General features: G+C 43.5%; 18 non-coding genes across 18 annotated transcripts; 15 read left to right on the forward strand and 3 right to left on the reverse strand.

Moving 5' to 3' along the window:
- Positions 1–1,717: 1,717 nt before the first annotated feature.
- LOC135017636 (U5 spliceosomal RNA) lies at positions 1,718–1,830 on the reverse strand. Its single transcript, XR_010215430.1, has one exon. It is a non-coding gene; the product is annotated as a U5 spliceosomal RNA (small nuclear RNA).
- Positions 1,831–2,116: 286 nt separating this feature from the next.
- On the reverse strand, positions 2,117–2,233 carry LOC135017637 (U5 spliceosomal RNA). Its single transcript, XR_010215431.1, has one exon. It is a non-coding gene; the product is annotated as a U5 spliceosomal RNA (small nuclear RNA).
- Positions 2,234–2,503: 270 nt separating this feature from the next.
- On the reverse strand, positions 2,504–2,619 carry LOC135017635 (U5 spliceosomal RNA). The gene has a single exon (XR_010215429.1). It is a non-coding gene; the product is annotated as a U5 spliceosomal RNA (small nuclear RNA).
- Positions 2,620–2,763: 144 nt separating this feature from the next.
- On the forward strand, positions 2,764–2,927 carry LOC135017638 (U1 spliceosomal RNA). The gene has a single exon (XR_010215432.1). It is a non-coding gene; the product is annotated as a U1 spliceosomal RNA (small nuclear RNA).
- A 152-nt stretch (positions 2,928–3,079) lies between these two features.
- On the forward strand, positions 3,080–3,242 carry LOC135017632 (U1 spliceosomal RNA). Its single transcript, XR_010215426.1, has one exon. It is a non-coding gene; the product is annotated as a U1 spliceosomal RNA (small nuclear RNA).
- A 674-nt stretch (positions 3,243–3,916) lies between these two features.
- On the forward strand, positions 3,917–4,080 carry LOC135017623 (U1 spliceosomal RNA). Its single transcript, XR_010215416.1, has one exon. It is a non-coding gene; the product is annotated as a U1 spliceosomal RNA (small nuclear RNA).
- A 152-nt stretch (positions 4,081–4,232) lies between these two features.
- LOC135017626 (U1 spliceosomal RNA) lies at positions 4,233–4,395 on the forward strand. The gene has a single exon (XR_010215419.1). It is a non-coding gene; the product is annotated as a U1 spliceosomal RNA (small nuclear RNA).
- Positions 4,396–5,066: 671 nt separating this feature from the next.
- On the forward strand, positions 5,067–5,230 carry LOC135017634 (U1 spliceosomal RNA). Its single transcript, XR_010215428.1, has one exon. It is a non-coding gene; the product is annotated as a U1 spliceosomal RNA (small nuclear RNA).
- Positions 5,231–5,382: 152 nt separating this feature from the next.
- Positions 5,383–5,545, forward strand: LOC135017633 (U1 spliceosomal RNA). The gene has a single exon (XR_010215427.1). It is a non-coding gene; the product is annotated as a U1 spliceosomal RNA (small nuclear RNA).
- A 674-nt stretch (positions 5,546–6,219) lies between these two features.
- On the forward strand, positions 6,220–6,382 carry LOC135017639 (U1 spliceosomal RNA). The gene has a single exon (XR_010215433.1). It is a non-coding gene; the product is annotated as a U1 spliceosomal RNA (small nuclear RNA).
- Positions 6,383–7,354: 972 nt separating this feature from the next.
- On the forward strand, positions 7,355–7,518 carry LOC135017640 (U1 spliceosomal RNA). The gene has a single exon (XR_010215434.1). It is a non-coding gene; the product is annotated as a U1 spliceosomal RNA (small nuclear RNA).
- Positions 7,519–7,670: 152 nt separating this feature from the next.
- Positions 7,671–7,833, forward strand: LOC135017627 (U1 spliceosomal RNA). The gene has a single exon (XR_010215420.1). It is a non-coding gene; the product is annotated as a U1 spliceosomal RNA (small nuclear RNA).
- Positions 7,834–8,503: 670 nt separating this feature from the next.
- LOC135017630 (U1 spliceosomal RNA) lies at positions 8,504–8,668 on the forward strand. The gene has a single exon (XR_010215424.1). It is a non-coding gene; the product is annotated as a U1 spliceosomal RNA (small nuclear RNA).
- A 149-nt stretch (positions 8,669–8,817) lies between these two features.
- On the forward strand, positions 8,818–8,980 carry LOC135017628 (U1 spliceosomal RNA). Its single transcript, XR_010215421.1, has one exon. It is a non-coding gene; the product is annotated as a U1 spliceosomal RNA (small nuclear RNA).
- A 674-nt stretch (positions 8,981–9,654) lies between these two features.
- LOC135017625 (U1 spliceosomal RNA) lies at positions 9,655–9,818 on the forward strand. Its single transcript, XR_010215418.1, has one exon. It is a non-coding gene; the product is annotated as a U1 spliceosomal RNA (small nuclear RNA).
- A 152-nt stretch (positions 9,819–9,970) lies between these two features.
- On the forward strand, positions 9,971–10,133 carry LOC135017629 (U1 spliceosomal RNA). Its single transcript, XR_010215422.1, has one exon. It is a non-coding gene; the product is annotated as a U1 spliceosomal RNA (small nuclear RNA).
- Positions 10,134–10,807: 674 nt separating this feature from the next.
- LOC135017624 (U1 spliceosomal RNA) lies at positions 10,808–10,971 on the forward strand. Its single transcript, XR_010215417.1, has one exon. It is a non-coding gene; the product is annotated as a U1 spliceosomal RNA (small nuclear RNA).
- Positions 10,972–11,123: 152 nt separating this feature from the next.
- On the forward strand, positions 11,124–11,286 carry LOC135017631 (U1 spliceosomal RNA). Its single transcript, XR_010215425.1, has one exon. It is a non-coding gene; the product is annotated as a U1 spliceosomal RNA (small nuclear RNA).
- Positions 11,287–23,923: the final 12,637 nt, after the last annotated feature.

Genomic DNA, 23,923 nt, shown 5'->3' on the forward strand with positions numbered 1-23,923 from the left:
AGCTCCAGAGCTGTTCTGTAAGGCAAGTAAAAGGGTGTGGGCCCTGCAGCACCACCTGTAGTTTGCATTGTGCGTTGGAAGGCACAAAGTAAGCAGACGGGAGGAGAAGTCAGGATAGTGCGCAAGGGCATCCTTTTCTCTTAGTCCGTAGAGGATGCTGGGGTCACATTAAGAACCATGGGGTATAGACGGGATCCGCAAGAGACATGGGCACTTTAAGACTATCAAAGGGTGTGAACTGGCTCCTCCCTCTATGCCCCTCCTCCAGACTCCAGTTATAGGAACTGTGCCCATGGAGACGGACATTTCGAGGAAAGGATTTATTGTTAAACTAAGGTGAGCATCTTACCAGCTCACACCTTAAGCATGCCGCAGAACGTGGCATTCAACAGAACACAAGCCAACGGCATGAACAATTGCAGCAAAAAGCTGACCAGAACCATAACACAACATGTGTATAACCACAAGTAATAACTGCAGACACAGTATGGACTGGGACGGGTGCCCAGCATCCTCTACAGACTAAGAGAAAAGGATTTACCGGTAGGTATTAAAATCCTATTTTCTCATACGACCTAGAGGATGCTGGGGTCACATTAAGAACCATGGGGTTATACCAAAGCTCTTGAACGGGTGGAAGAGTGCGTACGACTCTGCAGCACCGAATGACCCAACTTGAAGTTATCATCGGCCAAGGTATCAAACTTGTAAAACTTAGCAAAAGTGTTTACTAAATAGCTGCTCGGCAAAGTTGCAATGCCGAGACTCCCCGACCAGCTGCCCAGGATGAACCCACCTTTCTAGTAGAATGGGTCTTCACCTAATTCAGTAACGGCAATCCTGCCATGGAATGAGCATGCTGAATCTTACCACAGATCCAGCGCATAATGGTCTACATGGAAGCAGGACACCCAATCCTGTTGGGAGCATACAGGACAAACAGAGCCTCTGTTTTCCTAATCTGAACCGTTCTGGTGACATAAATTTTCAAAGTTCTGACCACAGCCAGAGACTTTGACTCAACGAAGGTGTCAGTGGCCAAAGGCACCATGTGGAAAGATGAACCACCTTCGGCAGAAATTGTTGACGTGTCCTCAATTCTGCTCTATCTTCATGAAAGATCAAATAAAGGCTCTTGTGATACTGCATGGTTTGTACTGTTTTCCATGTGCTCCCAGATCTTTCAAGCAAGTAGCATGGTCAAGAAAGTTCTGTTTGAAAAGAAACAAACATTTACTGTCATTGTTATGCAAATAAACTTACATTAAAGCTAACAAGAAAGCAAACTCGTTCTGTCTTTAAACTGATAAAAGAAACCCCAATAATATGGGCATACCTCCCAACTTTGTCGGCTCGCAAAGAGGGACACACGCGCGGCGAAGTCGCGCGCGCTCCCAAAAAGGGTGTGGCCTAAGTAAAAGGGGGCGTGGCTTCGCGGGAGGACCCGCGATCGCGAGTCACGCCCCCGTTTTCGGCACTGAGCGGGCATGCCCAGCGCTCTGTGAGCCGCTGGCATGCCACCTCTCCCTCTGACTTCAGTGAATAGACGCTGTGCGCATGCGCACAGCGTCTATTCACCGCTGCTCTGCTAAGCAGGGCAGCGACAGACAGAGCCTCCCAATTGTCCTCCCCACCGCGGGACACTGCGGCCCGCAGGTGGGACAGCGGGACAGTCCCCAAAAAACGGGACTGTCCCGCGAAAATCGGGACAGTTGGGAGGTATGATATGGGGCATGCAAAAATTGAGATAAAACTCAGTTTTGCTCCTCTCCACGGAAATCTTTAGTAAAAGGCGAAAGATTTGTTCGTTCTGAAGAGAAACCAGAGCATGACCAAGATTCCACCTGTCGCCTGAGTGCCATGCCAGCAGTCCTCATTCAGCTCAAAGTGAGCACCCAATTTGAAAGAAAGAAAGCAGATTTCTCACCAGGCTTCCCCTTGCTATAAACATGGTTTGTACTCTTTTCCATGTGCTCCCAGATCTTTCAAGCAATTAGTATGGTCAAGAAAGTTCTGCTTGAAAAGAAACAGACATTTATTGTCATTGTTATGCAAATAAACTTACATTAAAGCTAACAAGAAAGCACACTCGTTCTGTCTTTAAACTGATAAAAGAAACCCCAATAATATGGGGCATGCAAAAATTGAGATAAAATTCAGTTTTGCTCCTCTCCACGGATAATCTTTAATAAAAGGCGAAAGATTTGTTCGTTCTGAAGAGAAACCAGAGCATGACCAAGATTCCACCTGTCGCCTGAGTGCTGTGCCAGCAGTCCTCATTCAGATCAAAGTGAGTGCCCAATTTGAAAGAAAGCAGATTTCTCACCTGGCTTCTCCTTGCTATAAGCATGGTTTGTACTGTATTCCATGTGCTCCCAGATCTTTAAAGCAAGTAGCATGGTCAAGAAAGTTCTGTTTGAACATAAATAAACATTTACTGTCATTTCTATGCAAATGAGCTTACATTAAAGCACACTCATTCTATCTTTAAACCGGTAAAAGAAACCCCAAAAAGATGGGGCATGCAAAAATTGAGATAAAACTCGGTTTTGCTCCTCTCCACGGAAATCTTTAGTAAGAGGCGAAAGATTTGTTCGTTCTGAAGAGAAACCAGAGCATGACCAAGATTTTTATATGAAAATATGTGTTCTCCCTGCAGTTGTTGTCCCCAGATGAGAGTTCCCTTGTGCTGCCTCAGCTGAATCTCCTTTACTTGACAGAGATGTGCCTGAGCAGCGGCCCTCCCCAGCCCTATCCCAAATCATACTTATTTTGCATAGGCGATACCATGGTCATGAAGATTGTTCTCCCAGGGTGAGGTTCATTCATTGCATTCTGGGTATGCTGACCCCTGTGATTTCCCCAAATGTGGGAAACTCGACTGCATTATTTGTGGTAGTGGGGGACTGTGTTTGTGCTTTCCTCTGGTCAGCTCTGGTAAAAGTCAGATTTATTTGTCTCAGATCTTCCTCTAGCCTTGTTCTTCTTTCAAAAGTTCCCTTGTGCTGCCTCAGTTGGATCTCTTTCACTTGACAGGGGGGTGCCCGAGTAGCGACCCTCCCCAGCTCTAGCCCAACTCCTACTTACCTGCCAGGTGAGATACTATGATCATGAAGGTGCTTCTCCCAGGGCAAGGCTCACCCATTGCACTCTGGGTGTGGTGCCCCTGCGATTTCCCCAAATGTGGGAAGCTTGACTGCATAATTTGTGTTTCCCCTGGTCGGCTCTCGTATAATTCAGATCTCTTTGTCTCAGGTCTCTCTCCAGCCTAGTTTGCTGTCTGTTTCCACTTCTTTTTTCATGAGCCCCTCCCTTTTATACCCTTGTGCACTATCCTGACTTCTCCTCTTGTCTGCTTACTTTGTGCCTTCCAATGCACAATGCAAACTACTGGTAGTGCTGCAGGGCCCACACCCTTTTACTTGCCGTACAGAGCAGCTCTGGAGCTGTTACAGTGCCCAGCTGCTGCAAGAAATCAGCTTGAATGCTTCAGGGGCTGGGGCATAGCCAACATGAGCCCCACACCGAAGGAGGGTGGAGGTGTTTAATGCGAACTAGGGGTCATCCAAGCGCCGCAAAAGGCCGCTATGCCCTGCACGCCCCTTTTCTATTTTCATATGCAGACGAGGGTTGAAGCCAACTTTGACCCACTGCTTGGATGACATCACCGTATGCAAATCCATCTGCTGCAGGCCTTCCCCCAGGAATGCTTGCACTAGTTGTTGCATTTGGTTTGTTGTTTGGGGGTGCTTCATTATTAGGCAGCCTTCTGCCCTCCCATGTTCATCTGAAAATATGTGTTCTCCCTGCAGTTGTTGTCCCCAGATGAGAGTTCCCTTGTGCTGCCTCAGTTGAATCTCCTTTACTTGACAGAGATGTGCCTGAGCAGCGGCCCTCCCCAGCCCTATCCCAAATCATACTTATTTTGCATAGGAGATACCATGGTCATGAAGATTGTTCTCCCAGGGTGAGGTTCATTCATTGCATTCTGGGTATGCTGACCCCTGTGATTTCCCCAAATGTGGGAAACTCGACTGCATTATTTGTGGTAGTGGGGGACTGTGTTTGTGCTTTCCTCTGGTCAGCTCTGGTAAAAGTCAGATTTATTTGTCTCAGATCTTCCTCTAGCCTTGTTCTTCTTTCGAGAGTTCCCTTGTGCTGCCTCAGTTGAATCTCCTTCACTTGACAGGGGGGTACCCGAGCAGCGACCCTCCCCAGCTCTAGCCCAACTTCTACTTACCTGGCAGGTGAGATACTATGATCATGTAGGTGCTTCTCCCAGGGCAAGGCTCACCCATTGCACTCTGGGTGTGCTGCTCCTGCGATTTCCCCAAATGTGGGAAACTTGACTGCATAATTTGTGTTTCCCCTGGTCGGCTCTCGTATAATTCAGATCTCTTTGTCTCAGGTCTCTCTCCAGCCTAGTTTGCTGTCTGTTTCAACTTCTCTTTTCTTGAGCCGCTCCCTTCTATGCCCTTGCGCACTATCCTGACTTCTCCCGTCTGCTTACTTTGTGCCTTCCAATGCACAATGCAAACTACAGGTAGTGCTGCAGGGCCCACACCCTTTTACTTGCCGTTCAGAGCAGCTCTGGAGCTGTTACAGTGCCCAGCTGCTGCAAGAAATCAGCTTGAATGCTTCAGGGGCTGGGGCATAGCCAACATGAGCCCCACACCGAAGGAGGGTGGAGGTGTTTAATGCGAACTAGGGGTCATCCAAGCGCCGCAAAAGGCCGCCATGCCCTGCACGCCCCTTTTCTCTTTTCATATGCAGACGAGGGTTGAAGCCAACTTTGACCCACTGCTTGGATGACATCACCATATGCAAATCCATCTGCTGCAGGCCTTCCCCCAGGAATGCTTGTACTAGTTGTTGCATTTGGTTTGTTGTTTGGGGGTGCTTCAGTATTAGGCTGCCTTCTGCCCTCCCATGTTTATCTGAAAATATGTGTTCTCCCTGCAGTTGTTGTCCCCAGATGAGAGTTCCCTTGTGCTGCCTCAGTTGAATCTCCTTTACTTGACAGAGATGTGCCTGAGCAGCAGCCCTCCCCAGCCCTATCCCAAATCATACTTATTTTGCATAGGCGATACCATGGTCATGAAGATTGTTCTCCCAGGGTGAGGTTCATTCATTGCATTCTGGGTATGCTGACCCCTGTGATTTCCCCAAATGTGGGAAACTCAACTGCATTATTTGTGGTAGTGGGGGACTGTGTTTGTGCTTTCCTCTGGACAGCTCTGGTAAAAGTCAGATTTATTTGTCTCAGATCTTCCTCTAGCCTTGTTCTTCTTTCGAGAGTTCCCTTGTACTGCCTCAGTTGGATCTCTTTCACTTGACAGGGGGGTGCCCGAGCAGCGACCCTCCCCAGCTCTAGCCCAACTCCTACTTACTTGCCAGGTGAGATACTATGATCATGAAGGTGCTTCTCCCAGGGCAAGGCTCACCCATTGCACTCTGGGTGTGGTGCCCCTGCGATTTCCCCAAATGTGGGAAGCTTGACTGCATAATTTGTGTTTCCCCTGGTCGGCTCTCGTATAATTCAGATCTCTTTGTCTCAGGTCTCTCTCCAGCCTAGTTTGCTGTCTGTTTCCACTTCTTTTTTCATGAGCCCCTCCCTTTTATACCCTTGTGCACTATCCTGACTTCTCCTCCTGTCTGCTTACTTTGTGCCTTCCAATGCACAATGCAAACTACAGGTAGTGCTGTAGGGCCCACACCCTTTTACTTGCCGTACAGAGCAGCTCTGGAGCTGTTACAGTGCCCAGCTACTGCAAGAAATCAGCTTGAATGCTTCAGGGGCTGGGGCACAGCCAACATGAGCCCCACACCGAAGGAGGGTGGAGGTGTTTAATGTGAACTAGGGGTCATCCAAGCGCCGCAAAAGGCCGCCATGCCCTGCACGCCCCTTTTCTCTTTTCATATGCAGACGAGGGTTGAAGCCAACTTTGACCCACTGCTTGGATGACATCACCGTATGCAAATCCATCTGCTGCAGGCCTTCCCCCAGGAATGCTTGCACTAGTTGATGCATTTGGTTTGTTGTTTGGGGGTGCTTCAGTATTAGGCAGCCTTCTGCCCTCCCATGTTCATCTGAAAATATGTGTTCTCCCTGCAGTTGTTGTCCCCAGATGAGAGTTCCCTTGTGCTGCCTCAGTTGAATCTCCTTTACTTGACAGAGATGTGCCTGAGCAGCGGCCCTCCCCAGCCCTATCCCAAATCATACTTATTTTGCATAGGAGATACCATGGTCATGAAGATTGTTCTCCCAGGGTGAGGTTCATTCATTGCATTCTGGGTATGCTGACCCCTGTGATTTCCAAAATGTGGGAAACTCGACTGCATTATTTGTGGTAGTGGGGGACTGTGTTTGTGCTTTCCTCTGGTCAGCTCTGGTAAAAGACAGATTTATTTGTCTCAGATCTTCCTCTAGCCTTGTTCTTCTTTCGAGAGTTTCCTTGTGCTGCCTCAGTTGGATCTCTTTCACTTGACAGAGGGGTGCCCGAGCAGCGACCCTCCCCAGCTCTAGCCCAACTCCTACTTACCTGCCAGGTGAGATACTATGATCATGAAGGTGCTTCTCCCAGGGCAAGGCTCACCCATTGCACTCTGATTTCCCCAAATGTGGGAAGCTTGACTGCATAATTTGTGTTTCCCCTGGTCGGCTCTCGTATAATTCAGATCTCTTTGTCTCAGGTCTCTCTCCAGCCTAGTTTGCTGTCTGTTTCCACTTCTTTTTTCATGAGCCCCTCCCTTTTATACCCTTGTGCACTATCCTGACTTCTCCTCCTGTCTGCTTACTTTGTGCCTTCCAATGCACAATGCAAACTACAGGTAGTGCTGCAGGGCCCACACCCTTTTACTTGCCGTACAGAGCAGCTCTGGAGCTGTTACAGTGCCCAGCTGCTGCAAGAAATCAGCTTGAATGCTTCAGGGGCTGGGGCATAGCCAACATGAGCCCCACACCGAAGGAGGGTGGAGGTGTTTAATGCGAACTAGGGGTCATCCAAGCGCCGCAAAAGGCCGCCATGCCCTGCACGCCCCTTTTCTCTTTTCATATGCAGACGAGGGTTGAAGCCAACTTTGACCCACTGCTTGGATGACATCACCGTATGCAAATCCATCTGCTGCAGGCCTTCCCCCAGGAATGCTTGCACTAGTTGTTGCATTTGGTTTGTTGTTTGGGGGTGCTTCAGTATTAGGCAGCCTTCTGCCCTCCCATGTTCATCTGAAAATATGTGTTCTCCCTGCAGTTGTTGTCCCCAGATGAGAGTTCCCTTGTGCTGCCTCAGTTGAATCTCCTTTACTTGACAGAGATGTGCCTGAGCAGCGGCCCTCCCCAGCCCTATCCCAAATCATACTTATTTTGCATAGGAGATACCATGGTCATGAAGATTGTTCTCCCACGGTGAGGTTCATTCATTGCATTCTGGGTATGCTGACCCCTGTGATTTCCCCAAATGTGGGAAACTCGACTGCTTTATTTGTGGTAGTGGGGGACTGTGTTTGTGCTTTCCTCTGGTCAGCTCTGGTAAAAGTCAGATTTCTTTGTCTCAGATCTTCCTTTAGCCTTGTTCTTCTTTCGAGAGTTCCCTTGTGCTGCCTCAGTTGGATCTCCTTCACTTGACAGGGGGGTACCCGAGCAGCGACCCTCCCCAGCTCTAGCCCAACTTCTACTTACCTGGCAGGTGAGATACTATGATCATGTAGGTGCTTCTCCCAGGGCAAGGCTCACCCATTGCACTCTGGGTGTGCTGCTCCTGCGATTTCCCCAAATGTGGGAAACTTGACTGCATAATTTGTGTTTCCCCTGGTCGGCTCTCGTATAATTCAGATCTCTTTGTCTCAGGTCTCTCTCCAGCCTAGTTTGCTGTCTGTTTCAACTTCTCTTTTCTTGAGCCGCTCCCTTCTATGCCCTTGCGCACTATCCTGACTTCTCCCGTCTGCTTACTTTGTGCCTTCCAATGCACAATGCAAACTACAGGTAGTGCTGCAGGGCCCACACCCTTTTACTTGCCGTTCAGAGCAGCTCTGGAGCTGTTACAGTGCCCAGCTGCTGCAATAAATCAGCTTGAATGCTTCAGGGGATGGGGCATGGCCAACATGAGCCCCACACCAAAGGAGGGTGGGGTGTTTAATGCGAACTAGGGGTCATCCAAGCACCGCAAAAGGCCGCCATGCCCTGCACGCCCCTTTTCTCTTTTCATATGCAGATGAGGGTTGAAGCCAACTTTGACCCACTGCTTGGATGACATCACCGTATGCAAATCCGTCTTCTGCAGAACTTCCCCCAGGAATGCTTGCACTAGTTGTTGCATTTGGTTTGTTGTTTGGGGGTGCTTCAGTATTAGGCAGCCTTCTGCCCTCCCATGTTCATCTGAAAATATGTGTTCTCCCTGCAGTTGTTGTCCCCAGATGAGAGTTCCCTTGTGCTGCCTCAGTTGAATCTCCTTTACTTGACAGAGATGTGCATGAGCAGCGGCCCTCCCCAGCCCTATCCCAAATCATACTTATTTTGCATAGGAGATACCATGGTCATGAAGATTACTCTCCCAGGGTGAGGTTCATTCATTGCATTCTGGGTATGCTGACCCCTGTGATTTCCCCAAATGTGGGAAACGCGACTGCTTTATTTGTTGGTAGTGGGGGACTGTGTTTGTGTTTTCCTCTGATCTCTGGTAAAAGTCAGATTTCTTTGTCTCAGATCTTCCTCTAGCCTTGTTCTTCTTTCGAGAGTTCCTTTGTGCTGCCTCAGTTGGATCTCCTTCACTTGACAGGGGGGTGCCCGAGCAGCGACCCTCCCCAGCTCTAGCCCAACTCCTACTTACCTGCCAGGTGAGATACTATGATCATGAAGGTGCTTCTCCCAGGGCAAGGCTCACCCATTGCACTCTGGGTGTGCTGCTCCTGCGATTTCCCCAAATGTGGGAAACTTGACTGCATAATTTGTGTTTCCCCTGGTCAGGTCTCGTATAATTCAGATCTCTTTGTCTCAGGTCTCTCTCCAGCCTAGTTTGCTGTCTGTTTCCACTTCTCTTTTCTTCAGCAGCTCCCTTCTATGCCCTTGCGCACTATCCTGACTTCTCCTCCTTTCTGCTTACTTTGTGCCTTCCAACGCACAATGCGAACTACAGGTAGTGCTGCAGGGCCCACAACCTTTTACTTGCCTTACAGAGCAGCTCTGGAGCTGTTACAGTGCCCAGCTGCTGCAAGAAATCAGCTTGAATGCTTCAGGGGCTGGGGCATAGCCAACATGAGCCCCACACCGAAGGAGGGTGGAGGTGTTTAATGCAAACTAGGGGTCAGCCAAGTGCCGCAAAAGGCCACCATGCCCTGCACGCCCCTTTTCTCTTTTCATATGCAGACGAGGGTTGAAGCCAACTTTGACCCACTGCTTGGATGACATCACCATATGCAAATCTATCTGCTGCAGGCCTTCCCCCAGGAATGCTTGCACTAGTTGTTGCATTTGGTTTGTTGTTTGGGGGTGCTTCAGTATTAGGCAGCCTTCTGCCCTCCCATGTTCATCTGAAAATATGTGTTCTCCCTGCAGTTGTTGTCCCCAGATGAGAGTTCCCTTGTGCTGCCTCAGTTGAATCTCCTTTACTTGACAGAGATGTGCCTGAGCAGCGGCCCTCCCCAGCCCTATCCCAAATCATACTTATTTTGCATAGGAGATACCATTGTTATGAAGATTGTTCTCCCAAGGTGCGGTTCATTCATTGCACTCTGGGTATGCTGACCCCTGTGATTTCCCCAAATGTGGGAAACTCGACTGCATTATTTGTGATAGTGGTGGACTGTGTTTGTGCTTTCCTCTGGTCAGCTCTGGTAAAAGTCAGATTTCTTTGTCTCAGATCTTCCTCTAGCCTTGTTCTTCTTTCGAGAGTTCCTTTGTGCTGCCTCAGTTGGATCTCCTTCACTTGACAGGGGGGTGCCCGAGCAGCGACCCTCCCCAGCTCTAGCCCAACTCCTACTTACCTGCCAGGTGAGATACTATGATCATGAAGGTGCTTCTCCCAGGGCAAGGCTCACCCATTGCACTCTGGGTGTGCTGCTCCTGCGATTTCCCCAAATGTGGGAAACTTGACTGCATAATTTGTGTTTCCCCTGGTCAGGTCTCGTATAATTCAGATCTCTTTGTCTCAGGTCTCTCTCCAGCCTAGTTTGCTGTCTGTTTCCACTTCTCTTTTCTTGAGCCCCTCCCTTCTATACCCTTGTGCACTATCCTAACTTCTCCTCCCGTCTGCTTACTTTGTGCCTTCCAATGCACAATGCAAACTACAGGTGGTGCTGCAGGGCCCACACCCTTTTACTTGCCTTACAGAGCAGCTCTGGAGCTGTTACAGTGCCCAGCTGCTGCAAGAAATCAGCTTGAATGCTTCATGGGATGGGGCATGGCCAACATGAGCCCCACACCAAAGGAGGGTGGGGGTGTTTAATGCGATCTAGGGGTCATCCAAGCAGCGCAAAAGGCCGCCATGCCCTGCACGCCCCTTTTCTCTTTTCATATGCAGATGAGGGTTGAAGCCAACTTTGACCCACTGCTTGGATAACATCACCATATGCAAATCCATCTGCTGCAGGCCTTCCCCCAGGAATGCTTGCACTAGTTGTTGCATTTGGTTTGTTGTTTGGGGGTGCTTCAGTATTAGGCAGCCTTCTGCCCTCCCATGTTCATCTGAAAATATGTGTTCTCCCTGCAGTTGTTGTCCCCAGATGAGAGTTCCCTTTTGCTGCCTCAGTTGAATTAACTTTACTTGACAGAGATGTGCCTGAGCAGCGGCCCTCCCCAGCCCTATCCCAAATCATACTTATTTTGCATAGGAGACACCATGGTCATGAAGATTGTTCACCCAGGGTGAGGTTCATTCATTGCATTCTGGGTATGCTGACCCCTGTGATTTCCCCAAATGTGGGAAACTCGCCTGCATTATTTGTGGTAGTGGGGGACTGTGTTTGTGTTTTCCGCTGGTCAGCTCTGGTAAAAGTCAGATTTCTTTGTCTCAGATCTTCCTCTAGCCTTGTTCTTCTTTCGAGAGTTCCATTGTGCTGCCTCAGTTGGATCTCCTTCACTTGACAGGGGGGTGCCCGAGCAGCGACCCTCCCCAGCTCTAGCCCAACTCCTACTTACCTGCCAGGTGAGATACTATGATCTTGAAGGTGCTTCTCCCAGGGCAAGGCTCACCCATTGCACTCTGGCTGTGCTGCCCCTGCGATTTCCCCAAATGTGGGAAACTTGACTGCATAATTTGTGTTTCCCCTGGTCGGCTCTCGTATAATTCAGATCTCTTTGTCTCAGGTCTCTCTCCAGCCTAGTTTGCTGTCTGTTTCCACTTCTCTTTTCTTGATCCGCTCCCTTCTATGCCCTTGCGCACTATCCTGACTTCTCCCGTCTGATTACTTTGTGCCTTCCAACGCACAATGCGAACTACAGGTAGTGCTGCAGGGCCCACACCCTTTTATTTGCCTTACAGAGCAGCTCTGGAGCTGTTACAGTGCCCAGCTGCTGCAAGAAATCAGCTTGAATGCTTCAGGGGCTGGGGCATAGTCAACATGAGCCCCACACCGAAGGAGGGTGGAGGTGTTTAATGCGAACTAGGGGTCATCCAAGCGCCGCAAAAGGCCGCCATGCCCTGCATAACCCTTTTCTCTATTCATATGCAGATGAGGGTTCCAGCCAACTTTGGCCCACTGCTTGGATGACATCACCGTATGCAAATTCGTCTCCTGCAGACCTTCCCCCAGGAATGCTTGTACTAGTTATTGCATATGGTTTGATATTTGATGGTGCTTCAGTATTAGGCAGCCTTCCGCCCTCCCATGTTCATCTGAAAAGATGTGGTCTCCCTGCAGTTGTTGTCCCCAGACGAGAGTTCCCTTGTGCTTCCTCAGTTGAATCTCCTTAACTTGACGGGGGAGGGGCTGCCCGAGCAGCCACCCTCCCCAGCCCTATCCCAACTCATACTTATTTTGCATATGAGATCTCTATATCATGAAGATTGTTCTCACAGGGTGAGGTTCATCCATTATATTTTAAAATAGGAAGGTTCAAATTACATATTTGAATTGCATCTATGTGCTGGATTCAAATGTCCCCCCCCCCCTTCCTTTCTCAATTGTGCCCGTCAGCAGCTATTCTAAGGTTGCTGCCAATGGGTGTGACACATTAATTTCTTCTGTGGGGTACACTGGACTCCACAAGGATTCACATTGGGGTGTAGAGTAGGATCTTGATCTGAGGCACCAACCGGCTCAAAGCTTTTGACTGTTCCCAAGATGCTCAGTGCATTCTCCTCTATAACCCCGCTTCCATGAACAGGGAGCTCAGTTTGTAGTTGTTGCCTTCAGTAGCAGGCCACTTAACAGGGGCCTGCCTCAAGCAGCCTATTCTTAGCTATTAATTTTGACAAGAAAAGAAGAACTTTTTTTATGAGAATCTACAAGGGCTGCAGCAGGCTAGGTCTAATAGACATCTTTACTGCAGCTTCATCACTCCCAGCGGCACTGTATACTCCCGTGCCCTGGTTGCTGGGTCACTGCAGTGGAGGCTCCGGTTTCTTCCTAAGGTCAGTCACACACAATGTAACACCCCGGTATAACAAGTGTGTAAACTATGTGGAACAGGTCAGGGATACCTTGATGGACTATTCCTCCTTCAGCAGCAGCTCTTCTCTATTCCTGGCAGAGAGGCAAGGTTTCCCCAGACACAAAGAAAGGCAGGCAGGGCTTTGTATGAAAGAATAAATGGTTTACCACATAACTCAGAAAAGGAACTGATTACAGTAGGGAAGGGAAAGATTTGATTCAAGCAACTTAAACACAGACACCATATACACTTTAAGTCATTACACAAATGGTAATATAACTAAATCTGAGATTAATACTATGTTGCTTAGTAATAGAAATCAACTTATGCAGACAATATTTAAGTCCCAGATAACATTGGTGTCACTGCAGGGAGTCTCTATGTGCACGTTGGGGCCCGGTTATGTTGTTACATAGTTATATGCAGCTATTGTCTCCTTTAGCTGTGAACAAAATTTTGTAGCTCTGTGTAGTAAAGATGATTGTTTAAAACAAACTGGAGCTGCTTCCCATGTAAATCGCTGCATAGGTATAGTAAATATAGGATAATGTCCTTTGCAGTGGAGTAGGTTTCAGTATAAATATGGATTTATCTCACCCAGTCAATAGATGTTTCTGAGGCAGTTTCCCCTCAGATGTAGGCCAGTCAGCATTGGTATAAAGGCTTTATACTCTCCTGTCTCTGACACTTGCTGTGCACTCTCTTGGCTGAGAGTGTCATGGCGTTCTTACTTGTTAATTGCTGCACTTCCACTGCTGTATTTTGCACTACTGCTTACTCTCTCATGCAATTTTCAGCTTATTTGTCTCCCCTCTCTCAGCTGCTCATCTCTGCGTAATGGCGTCGCCAGCTCTTTCCTCACCATGGCTCCAACTGACTTCTCAAACTGCTGTTCAATTTTCTTTTAAATAAACTTTATTTAAAATGGCACAGGCAACTACACTGTTGTCAAAAATGTCCTTGTTGTTATGGGATATCACACGTGCCCCCCCCCCAAAACATGCGTGTCCTCACGCATTTTGGTTTTATCCCTATATAAACTTCTCACTATATCCAGTCACATTCATTAGTGAACACAGATTATGTCTGAAACATTAACATTTATCAACATTTTTAACATCAGTATCTGATAGGTATAATTCCTTTTGTGCTATAGTACATTAACACATGCTCCTGGAGCAATCGGTTGAAATCTGGACAGTATATGGTCTTGAAAAGTTTGTCTAGGAAACCTCAACCCCCCTGCCATGGATGAGTATTGAACTCTTTCTAAACTGTCTTTGGGACATGCTGTACAAAACTGCAGCTGACTATGGTGGTTTTCTGTTTTGCAAGCCCTAGTCTTCTTGCCTCCTTGTCGGTGACAAACCACCTTAGTCTGCTGTAAATACATTTTATGAGCCTCTTCCATTCCATCTTGGGATTCAGTATCACAGCTGGTTTGGGACAATGGATTCTGGAGAGAAAGAGGCAGCAAGGTTCTTCTTACAGAACAGGTTGGACAGTTTCGGCACCATCTCTTGATGTCTTCCCTCATTTCAACCCAAAAGAACTTTTTCCAGATGCTTGTTTCCATCCTTTTGCACCCAGGGTGACCTGACTTGTCGTGATATTCTTCAAGCACATAACAAGCACTTTGTCTTGGAATTACAAGTTGACTGATCCTATAATGAGTATTAGGATCCACACTACATCGAACCAACTGTCCTTTCTCTTCAAACAGCCTTTCTCGCTGTCTCAACAACTTCAGGAGTTCTGGCGAGGATTCTTGCCTTTGTCGCTTGGTCAGGTATTTCCCAATCTTCAGTAAGGCTTTGAGGTGTCTTATCATCTGACTTTTATCTTGCAGGTGGTCAAAACTGGTTCCTTGAATAGGTTGCTCACAGTTTCTAGAACTGGATGCTATATTATTCATGCCTAACATTGAAGCATTCTTTCGGATAATCTGGACACTGGAGATGGGCATTTCTATCATTATTTGGCTAGCCTTATTTTTTTCATGTTCCTCTCTTACAGATAATTCTGTTATCATTCTTCCCTTTTGTTTGGCTATCCCAGGTTGAAGGCCTTGTTTCTCCTGGAGCTTGTCAGTTTGAAACTCTCCTTGGAGTGCTGCTACGAGCTCCTCACAGCAGTTCCGCAACACATTCATGCCCACTATCACTGGAGGCAATCCATCATCTTGGGCAGTGGTGATGATGAAGCCTTGCTGTGGTAGCACTGTTCGTCCGATTTGAATTTCAGCTTCCGAGTATCCTTTGCAAGGGATGCAGTGCCCATTGCTTGCAATCGGGTTTATCAATGTGGAAGTTGACGGAAACATCTGTTCCTCAGTCCAATGCTGCTCAAACTGTGTTGCTTGTATTGTGGTCACTTGTGATCCAGTGTCTAAGAGAGCGGGCATTGAGACTCCATTGATGCAAACTTGAACCACCGGGCTTTGGCTAACATAACGGGTTAACCACATGAATTTGGAGTTTAAATGATCTGGCTGCTCAAATTCTCTCTTAATTTGTCCGCTTCCTTCACAGCTTTGAAAAATGGGTCGCCTTTGGGAGGCAAAGTGGTTGGAAAAAAGTGTCTCCCTGTTTCTATGTAGGTCCCATTGGGAACTGTTCAGTGGTCTCCTCTCCTGGCACCATTCCATTTCTTCATGGAGCAGTGCCTGCTGTCTCTTCAGAATCTGCAGGTCTCTGCGCATCTCTGTCACACCACGTGTCAGTTCAGCCAGCAGACTTCGTAACTCACTAGAAGAGTCAAATATGCATGTCTTTGAACATGGCACTGTCACTCCTTTTACTGTAGGTGGGTAAGTAGCTCCTTTAAAACTTGACTCCTGGGCATCAGAATTCTCTTGATACCGTGGCATCTCTGGAATAGACTCTTGTGGAACAGCCCCTGAAGTAAGACTGGAGCCTAGAACTTTAATCGCAGCCTCTTTAAAATCCAGGAATGTGCTTCCAGGCTTCTGCAATCTCAATAGTCGCAGCTGAGTTTTACAAATTCGCCCCTTGCACCTTCAGTGAACTGGTCCAATAACATTTTCTCTTTGTCATGCACTTGCTCAGGGTCTGCTTGCTGAACATCTCTGAGTGCTTCCTGCAAGCTGAGGGCATAGCCCCGTAGTGACTCTCCTGGTTGTTGCTTTCGAGCAAAGAAGTGCATTTTAAGTTCTGACACTGTCCTTGTGTCAAATGTGGTAGCAAGCCTGTTGAGGATCTGGTCCACAGTCTTCTTCTCTTCAGTAGGCCAGGAAGTAACCTCTCTAAGTGCAAGCCCTTTCAACTGTCCCATCAAGATCTCCACCTTTTGCTGCTCTTTCAGCGGGTACAGACGAAACAAAGACTGCAGTAGTATCCTCATCAGTTTATTTTTGTCAATTACCATTTTAATAATCGGGTAAAGAAAATTTAGTGGATTTTTGAAAGAAAACAATACTGTCAATATACTATTAAAACAAATTAAAATGGTAAAAGTTATTGTACTTTAAGTAAAAATAAAAGAGCAAAAATATCAATCCCAGTTTTGGATTACTTTAATTAACAAAAAAAAATGCATATAGCAGAGGATAGATTCAATCTGCCTACCTCTGGGCTATGGACCCAGCATGCTTCCATTACAGTACTCTGCTGCACATGTAATTGCAAGAGATCCTGAAGCACTCACTCATCATGGGAAAGTACCAATGTGTTTCTTCATTGGTTGATGGAAGAAACATCTTACAAAAACTCTCCAGATTATTGACTATTTAAAGTTTTTCTTGGAAACGTTCTAGATGAATGCTTATCAGCCTTTGTCAGTATGTACTTTTGCAAAGTGTCGCTGTGGCGCAATCAGTTAGTGTGTACGGCTATTAACCAAAAGGTTGGTGGTTCAATCCCACCCAGGGACGTAATTGACCTTGTTATCAGATTTTGGTGATCTTTAAGTAGACAAGTCAAAATTTCAAAAACCCCTGTTATGGTGTAGGGTACCTGGCCTTCTCTGATGTAATCAGAGTTAGATTTGATTCAGTGATTTTATAAAAACAGCTAGGAAGCACAATTTAGCAGTGGTTTGCAGAGAAAAAGAAATATGCTGGCAAAAAAATCCAATTGAGTGATTAAACAGCTCTTCATTTTCTGGCTTTACTTTTATGCTAACAAATTTGTACTCTGAAAAGTGTCCACAAAGCCAAATATCTGATTAACATCTTTGTAGGAATGGTTTTTCACCTATTACTAAATTAAACTTGCTTCATTGGAAAGGCAGCAAGATGCATCCTCATTTCAATATCTACTGAAATAATACAGGTTGACACCAGGAAACATTAACGCCACTGCATCCTTGCTGCTTTCTCATGTGGAAGTCTGTTTAATGTGAAAACAAGGTGATATCTAATTAGCACACAGGTAAGGAATTAAGAAAATCTTTATTTAAGGGTGAAGATGTTTCTCACAAAATCGTTGCTCCAATGCATCATTGAAATTCAAGCTGGAAAGATGATTTTAATACATCACTTGTACATTTTGTATTGCTCTTCTGGTGACAATGTAGTTTGTTTTTGTCAATTACCATTTTAATAATCGGGTAAAGAAAATTAAGTGGATTTTTGAAAGAAAACAATACTGTCAATATACTATTAAAACAAATTAAAATGGTAAAAGTTATTGTACTTTAAGTAAAAATAAAAGCTAAAATATCAATCCCAGTTTTGGATTACTTTAATGAACAAAAAAAAATGCATATAGCAAAGGATAGTTTCAATCTGCCTACCTCTGGGTTATGGACCCAGCATGCTTCCATTACAGTACTCTGCTGCACATGTAAGTGCAAGAGATCCTGAAGCACTCACTCATCATGCGAAAGTACCAATGTGTTTCTTCATTGGTTGCTGGAAGAAACATCTTACAAAAACTCTCCAGATTATTGACTTTTAAAAGTTTTTCTAGGAAACGTTCTAGATGAATGCTTATTAGTCTTTGTCAGTATTAACTTTTTGCAAAGTGTCTCTGTGGCGCAATCGGTTAGTGTGTTCAGCTATTAATCAAAAGGTTGGTGGCTCAATCCCACCCAGGGACGTGATTGACCTTGTGATCAGATTTTGGTGATATTTAAGTAGACAAGTCAAAATTGCAAACCCCCTCTTATGGTGTAGGGTACCTGGCCTTCTCTGATGTAATCAGAGTTAGATTTAATTAAGTGATTTTATAAAAAAAACAGCTAGGAAGCACAATTTAGCAGTGGGTTGCAGAGAAAAAGAAAAATGCTGGCAGAAAAATCCAATTGAGTGATTAAACAGCTCTTCATTTTCTGGCTTTATTTTTATGATAACAAATTTGTTCTCTGAAAAGTGTCCACAAAGCCAAGTATCTGATTAACATCTTTGTAGGGATGGTTTTTCACCTATTACTAAATTAAACTTGCTTCATTGGAAAGGCAGCAAGATGTATCCTCATTTCAATATCTACGGAAATAATACAGGTTGACACCATGAAACATTAACGCCACTGCATCTTTGCTGTTTTCTCATGTGGAAGTCTGTTTAATGTGAAAACAAGGTGATCTCTAATTAGCACACAGGTAAGGAATTAAGAAAATCTTTATTTAAGGGTGAAGATGTTTCTCACAAAATCGTTGCCCCAATGCATCATTGAAATCCAAGCTGGAAAGATGATTTTAATATATTACTTGAACATTTTATATTGCTCTTCTGGTGATAATGTAGTTTGTTTTTGTCAATTACCATTTTAATAATCGGGTAAAGAAAATTAAGTGGATTTTTGAAAGAAAACAATACTGTCAATATACTATTAAAACAAATTAAAATGGTAAAAGTTATTGTACTTTAAGTAAAAATAAAAGAGCAAAAATATCAATCCCAGTTTTGGATTACTTTAATTAACAAAAAAAAAATGCATATAGCAGAGGATAGTTTCAATCTGCCTACCTCTGGGTTATGGACCCAGCATGCTTCCATTACAGTACTCTGCTGCACATGTAAGTGCAAGAGATCCTGAAGCACTCACTCATCATGGGAAAGTACCAATGTGTTTCTTCATTGGTTGATGGAAGAAACATCTTACAAAAACTCTCCACATTATTGACTTTTTAAAATGTTTCTAGGAATCGTTCTAGATGAATGCTTATTAGCCTTTGTCAGTATGGACTTTTGCAAAGTGTTGCTGTGGTGCAATCAGTTACTGCGTAAGGCTATTAACCAAAAGGTTGGTGGTTCAATCCCACCCAGGGACGTAATTGACCTTGTTATCAGATTTTGGTGATCTTTATGTAGACAAGTCAAAATTTCGAAAACCCCTGTTATGGTGTAGGGTACCTGGCCTTCTCTGATGTAATCAGAGTTAGATTTGATTCAGTGATTTTATAAAAACAGCTAGGAAGCACAATTTAGCAGTGGGTTGCAGAGAAAAAGAAATATGCTGGCAAAAAAATCCAAATGAGTGATTAAATAGCTCTTCATTTTCTGGCTTTATTTTTATGCTAACAAATTTGTTCTCTGAAAAGTGTCCACAAAGCCAAGTATCTGATTAACATCTTTGTAGGGATGGTTTTTCACCTATTACTAAATTAAACTTGCTTCATTGGAAAGGCAGCAAGGTGCATCCTCATTTCAATATCTACTGAAATAATACAGGTTGACACCAGGAAACATTAACGCCACTGCATCCTTGCTGCTTTCTCATGTGGAAGTCTGTTTAATGTGAAAACAAGGTGATATCTAATTAGCACACAGGTAAGGAATTAAGAAAATCTTTATTTAAGGGTGAAGATGTTTCTCACAAAATCGTTGCCCCAATGCATCATTGAAATTCAAGCTGGAAAGATGATTTTAATATATCATTTGTACATTTTGTATTGCTCTTCTGGTGACAATGTAGTTTGTTTTTGTCAATTACCATTTTAATAATCGGGTAAAGAAAATTAATTGGATTTTTGAAAGATAACAATACTGTCAATATACTATTAAAACAAATTAAAATGGTAAAAGTTATTGTACTTTAAGTAAAAATAAAAGAGCAAAAATATCAATCCCAGTTTTGGATTACTTTAATTAACAAAAAAAAATGCATATAGCAGAGGATAGTTTCAATCTGCCTACCTCTGGGTTATGGACCCAGCATGCTTCCATTACAGTACTCTGCTGCACATGTAAGTGCAAGAGATCCTGAAGCACTCACTCATCATGGGAAAGTACCAATGTGTTTCTTCATTGGTTGATGGAAGAAACATCTTACAAAAACTCTCCACATTATTGACTTTTTAAAATGTTTCTAGGAATCGTTCTAGATGAATGCTTATTAGCCTTTGTCAGTATGGACTTTTGCAAAGTGTTGCTGTGGCGCAATCAGTTACTGTGTAAGGCTAATAACCAAAAGGTTGGTGGTTCAATCCCACCCAGGGACGTAATTGACCTTGTTATCAGATTTTGGTGATCTTTATGTAGACAAGTCAAAATTTCAAACCCCCTCTTATGGTGTAGGGTACCTGGCCTTCTCTGATGTAATCAGAGTTAGATTTGATTCAGTGATTTTATAAAAACAGCTAGGAAGCACAATTTAGCAGTGGGTTGCAGAGAAAAAGAAATATGCTGGCAAAAAAATCCAATTGAGTGATTAAACAGCTCTTCATTTTCTGGCTTTATTTTTATGCTAACAAATTTGTTCTCTGAAAAGTGTCCACAAAGCCAAGTTTCTGATTAACACCTTTGTAGGGATGGTTTTTCACCTATTACTAAATTAAACTTGCTTCATTGGAAAGGCTGCAAGATGCATCCTCATTTGAATATCTACTGAAATAATACAGGTTGACACCAGGAAACATTAACGCCACTGCATCCTTGCTGCTTTCTCATGTGGAAGTCTGTTTAATGTGAAAACAAGGTGATATCTAATTAGCACACAGGTAAGGAATTAAGAAAATCTTTATTTAAGGGTGAAGATGTTTCTCACAAAATCGTTGCCCCAATGCATCATTGAAATTCAAGCTGGAAAGATGATTTTAATATATCACTTGTACATTTTGTATTGCTCTTCTGGTGACAATGTAGTTTGTTTTTGTCAATTACCATTTTAATAATCGGGTAAAGAAAATTAAGTGGATTTTTGAAAGAAAACAATACTGTCAATATACTATTAAAACAAATGAAAATGGTAAAAGTTATTGTACTTTAAGTAAAAATAAAAGAGCAAAAATATCAATCCCAGTTTTGGATTACTTTAATTAACAAAAAAAAACGCATATAGCAGAGGATAGTTTCAATCTGCCTACCTCTGGGCTATGGACCCAGCATGCTTCCATTACAGTACTCTGCTGCACATGTAATTGCAAGAGATCCTGAAGTACTCACTCATCATGGGAAAGTACCAATGTGTTTCTTCATTGGTTGATGGAAGAAACATCTTACAAAAACTCTCCAGATTATTGACTACTTAAAGTTTTTCTAGGAAACGTTCTAGATGAATGCTTATTAGCCTTTGTCAGTATGTACTTTTGCAAAGTGTCGCTGTGGCGCAATCAGTTAGTGTGTACGGCTATTAACCAAAAGGTTGGTGGTTCAATCCCACCCAGGGATGTAATTGACCTTGTTATCAGATTTTGGTGATCTTTAAGTAGACAAGTCAAAATTTCAAAAACCCCTGTTATGGTGTTGGGTACCTGGCCTTCTCTGATGTAATCAGAGTTAGATTTGATTCAGTGATTTTATAAAAACAGCTAGGAAGCACAATTTAGCAGTGGTTTGCAGAGAAAAAGAAATATGCTGGCAAAAAAATCCAATTGAGTGATTAAACAGCTCTTCATTTTCTGGCTTTATTTTTATGCTAACAAATTTGTTCTCTGAAAAGTGTCCACAAAGCCAAGTATCTGATTAACATCTTTGTAGGGATGGTTTTTCACCTATTACTAAATTAAACTTGCTTCATTGGAAAGGCAGCAAGATGCATCCTCATTTGAATATCTACTGAAATAATACAGGTTGACACCAGGAAACATTAACGCCACTGCATCCTTGCTGCTTTCTCATGTGGAAGTCTGTTTAATGTGAAAACAAGGTGATATCTAATTAGCACACAGGTAAGGAATTAAGAAAATCTTTATTTAAGGGTGAAGATGTTTCTCACAAAATCGTTGCCCCAATGCATCATTGAAATTCAAGCTGGAAAGATGATTTTAATATATCACTTGTACATTTTGTATTGCTCTTCTGGTGACAATGTAGTTTGTTTTTGTCAATTACCATTTTAATAATCGGGTAAAGAAAATTAAGTGGATTTTTGAAAGAAAACAATACTGTCAATATACTATTAAAACAAATGAAAATGGTAAAAGTTATTGTACTTTAAGTAAAAATAAAAGAGCAAAAATATCAATCCCAGTTTTGGATTACTTTAATTAACAAAAAAAAACGCATATAGCAGAGGATAGTTTCAATCTGCCTACCTCTGGGCTATGGACCCAGCATGCTTCCATTACAGTACTCTGCTGCACATGTAATTGCAAGAGATCCTGAAGTACTCACTCATCATGGGAAAGTACCAATGTGTTTCTTCATTGGTTGATGGAAGAAACATCTTACAAAAACTCTCCAGATTATTGACTACTTAAAGTTTTTCTAGGAAACGTTCTAGATGAATGCTTATTAGCCTTTGTCAGTATGTACTTTTGCAAAGTGTCGCTGTGGCGCAATCAGTTAGTGTGTACGGCTATTAACCAAAAGGTTGGTGGTTCAATCCCACCCAGGGATGTAATTGACCTTGTTATCAGATTTTGGTGATCTTTAAGTAGACAAGTCAAAATTTCAAAAACCCCTGTTATGGTGTAGGGTACCTGGCCTTCTCTGATGTAATCAGAGTTAGATTTGATTCAGTGATTTTATAAAAACAGCTAGGAAGCACAATTTAGCAGTGGGTTGCAGAGAAAAAGAAATATGCTGGCAAAAAAATCCAATTGAGTGATTAAACAGCTCTTCATTTTCTGGCTTTATTTTTATGCTAACAAATTTGTTCTCTGAAAAGTGTCCACAAAGCCAAGTATCTGATTAACATCTTTGTAGGGATGGTTTTTCACCTATTACTAAATTAAACTTGCTTCATTGGAAAGGCAGCAAGATGCATCCTCATTTCAATATCTACTGAAATAATACAGGTTGACACCAGGAAACATTAACGCCACTGCATCCTTGCTGCTTTCTCATGTGGAAGTCTGTTTAATGTGAAAACAAGGTGATATCTAATTAGCACACAGGTAAGGAATTAAGAAAATCTTTATTTAAGGGTGAAGATGTTTCTCACAAAATCGTTGCCCCAATGCATCATTGAAATTCAAGCTGGAAAGATGATTTTAATATATCACTTGTACATTTTGTATTGCTCTTCTGGTGACAATGTAGTTTGTTTTTGTCAATTACCATTTTAATAATAGGGTAAAGAAAATTAAGTGGATTTTTGAAAGAAAACAATACTGTCAATATACTATTAAAACAAATTAAAATGGTAAAAGTTATTGTACTTTAAGTAAAAATAAAAGAGCAAAAATATCAATCCCAGTTTTGGATTACTTTAATTAACAAAAAAAAATGCATATAGCAGAGGATAGTTTCAATCTGCCTACCTCTGGGTTAAGGGGCCCAGCATGCTTCCATTGCAGTACTCTGCTGCACATGTAAGTGCAAGAGAACCTGAAGCACTCACTCATCATGGGAAAGTACCAATGCGTTTCTTCATTGGTTGATGGAAGAAACATCTTACAAAAACTCTCCAGATTATTGACTTTTTAAAGTTTTCTAGGAAACGGTCTAGATGAATGCTTATTAGCCTTTGTCAGTATGTACTTTTGCAAAGTGTCTCTGTGGTGCAATCGGTTAGTGTGTTTGGTTATTAACCAAAGGGTTGGTGGTTCAATCCCACCCAGGGATGTTATTGACCTTGTCATCAGATTTTGGTGATCTTTAAGTAGACAAGTCAAAATTTCAAACCCCCTCTTATGGTGTAGGGTACCTGGCCTACTCTGATGTAATCAGAGTTAGATTTGATTAAGTGATTTTATCAAAAAACAGCTAGGAAGCACAATTTAGCAGTGGTTTGCAGAGAAAATGAAATATGCTGGCAGAAAAATCCAATTGAGTGATTAAACAGCTCTTCATTTTCTGGCTTTATTTTTATGCTAACTAATTTGTTCTCTGAAAAGTGTCCACAAAGCCAAGTATCGGATTAACATCTTTGTAGGGATGGTTTTTCACCTATTACTAAATTAAACTTGCTTCATTGGAAAGGCAGCAAGATGCATCCTCATTTCAATATCTACTGAAATAATACAGGTTGACACCAGGAAACATTAACG

The sequence above is a fragment of the Pseudophryne corroboree genome, unplaced genomic scaffold, assembly GCF_028390025.1.
Source record: "Pseudophryne corroboree isolate aPseCor3 unplaced genomic scaffold, aPseCor3.hap2 scaffold_3177, whole genome shotgun sequence".
In the NCBI taxonomy this organism is placed as follows: Eukaryota; Metazoa; Chordata; class Amphibia; order Anura; family Myobatrachidae; genus Pseudophryne; species Pseudophryne corroboree.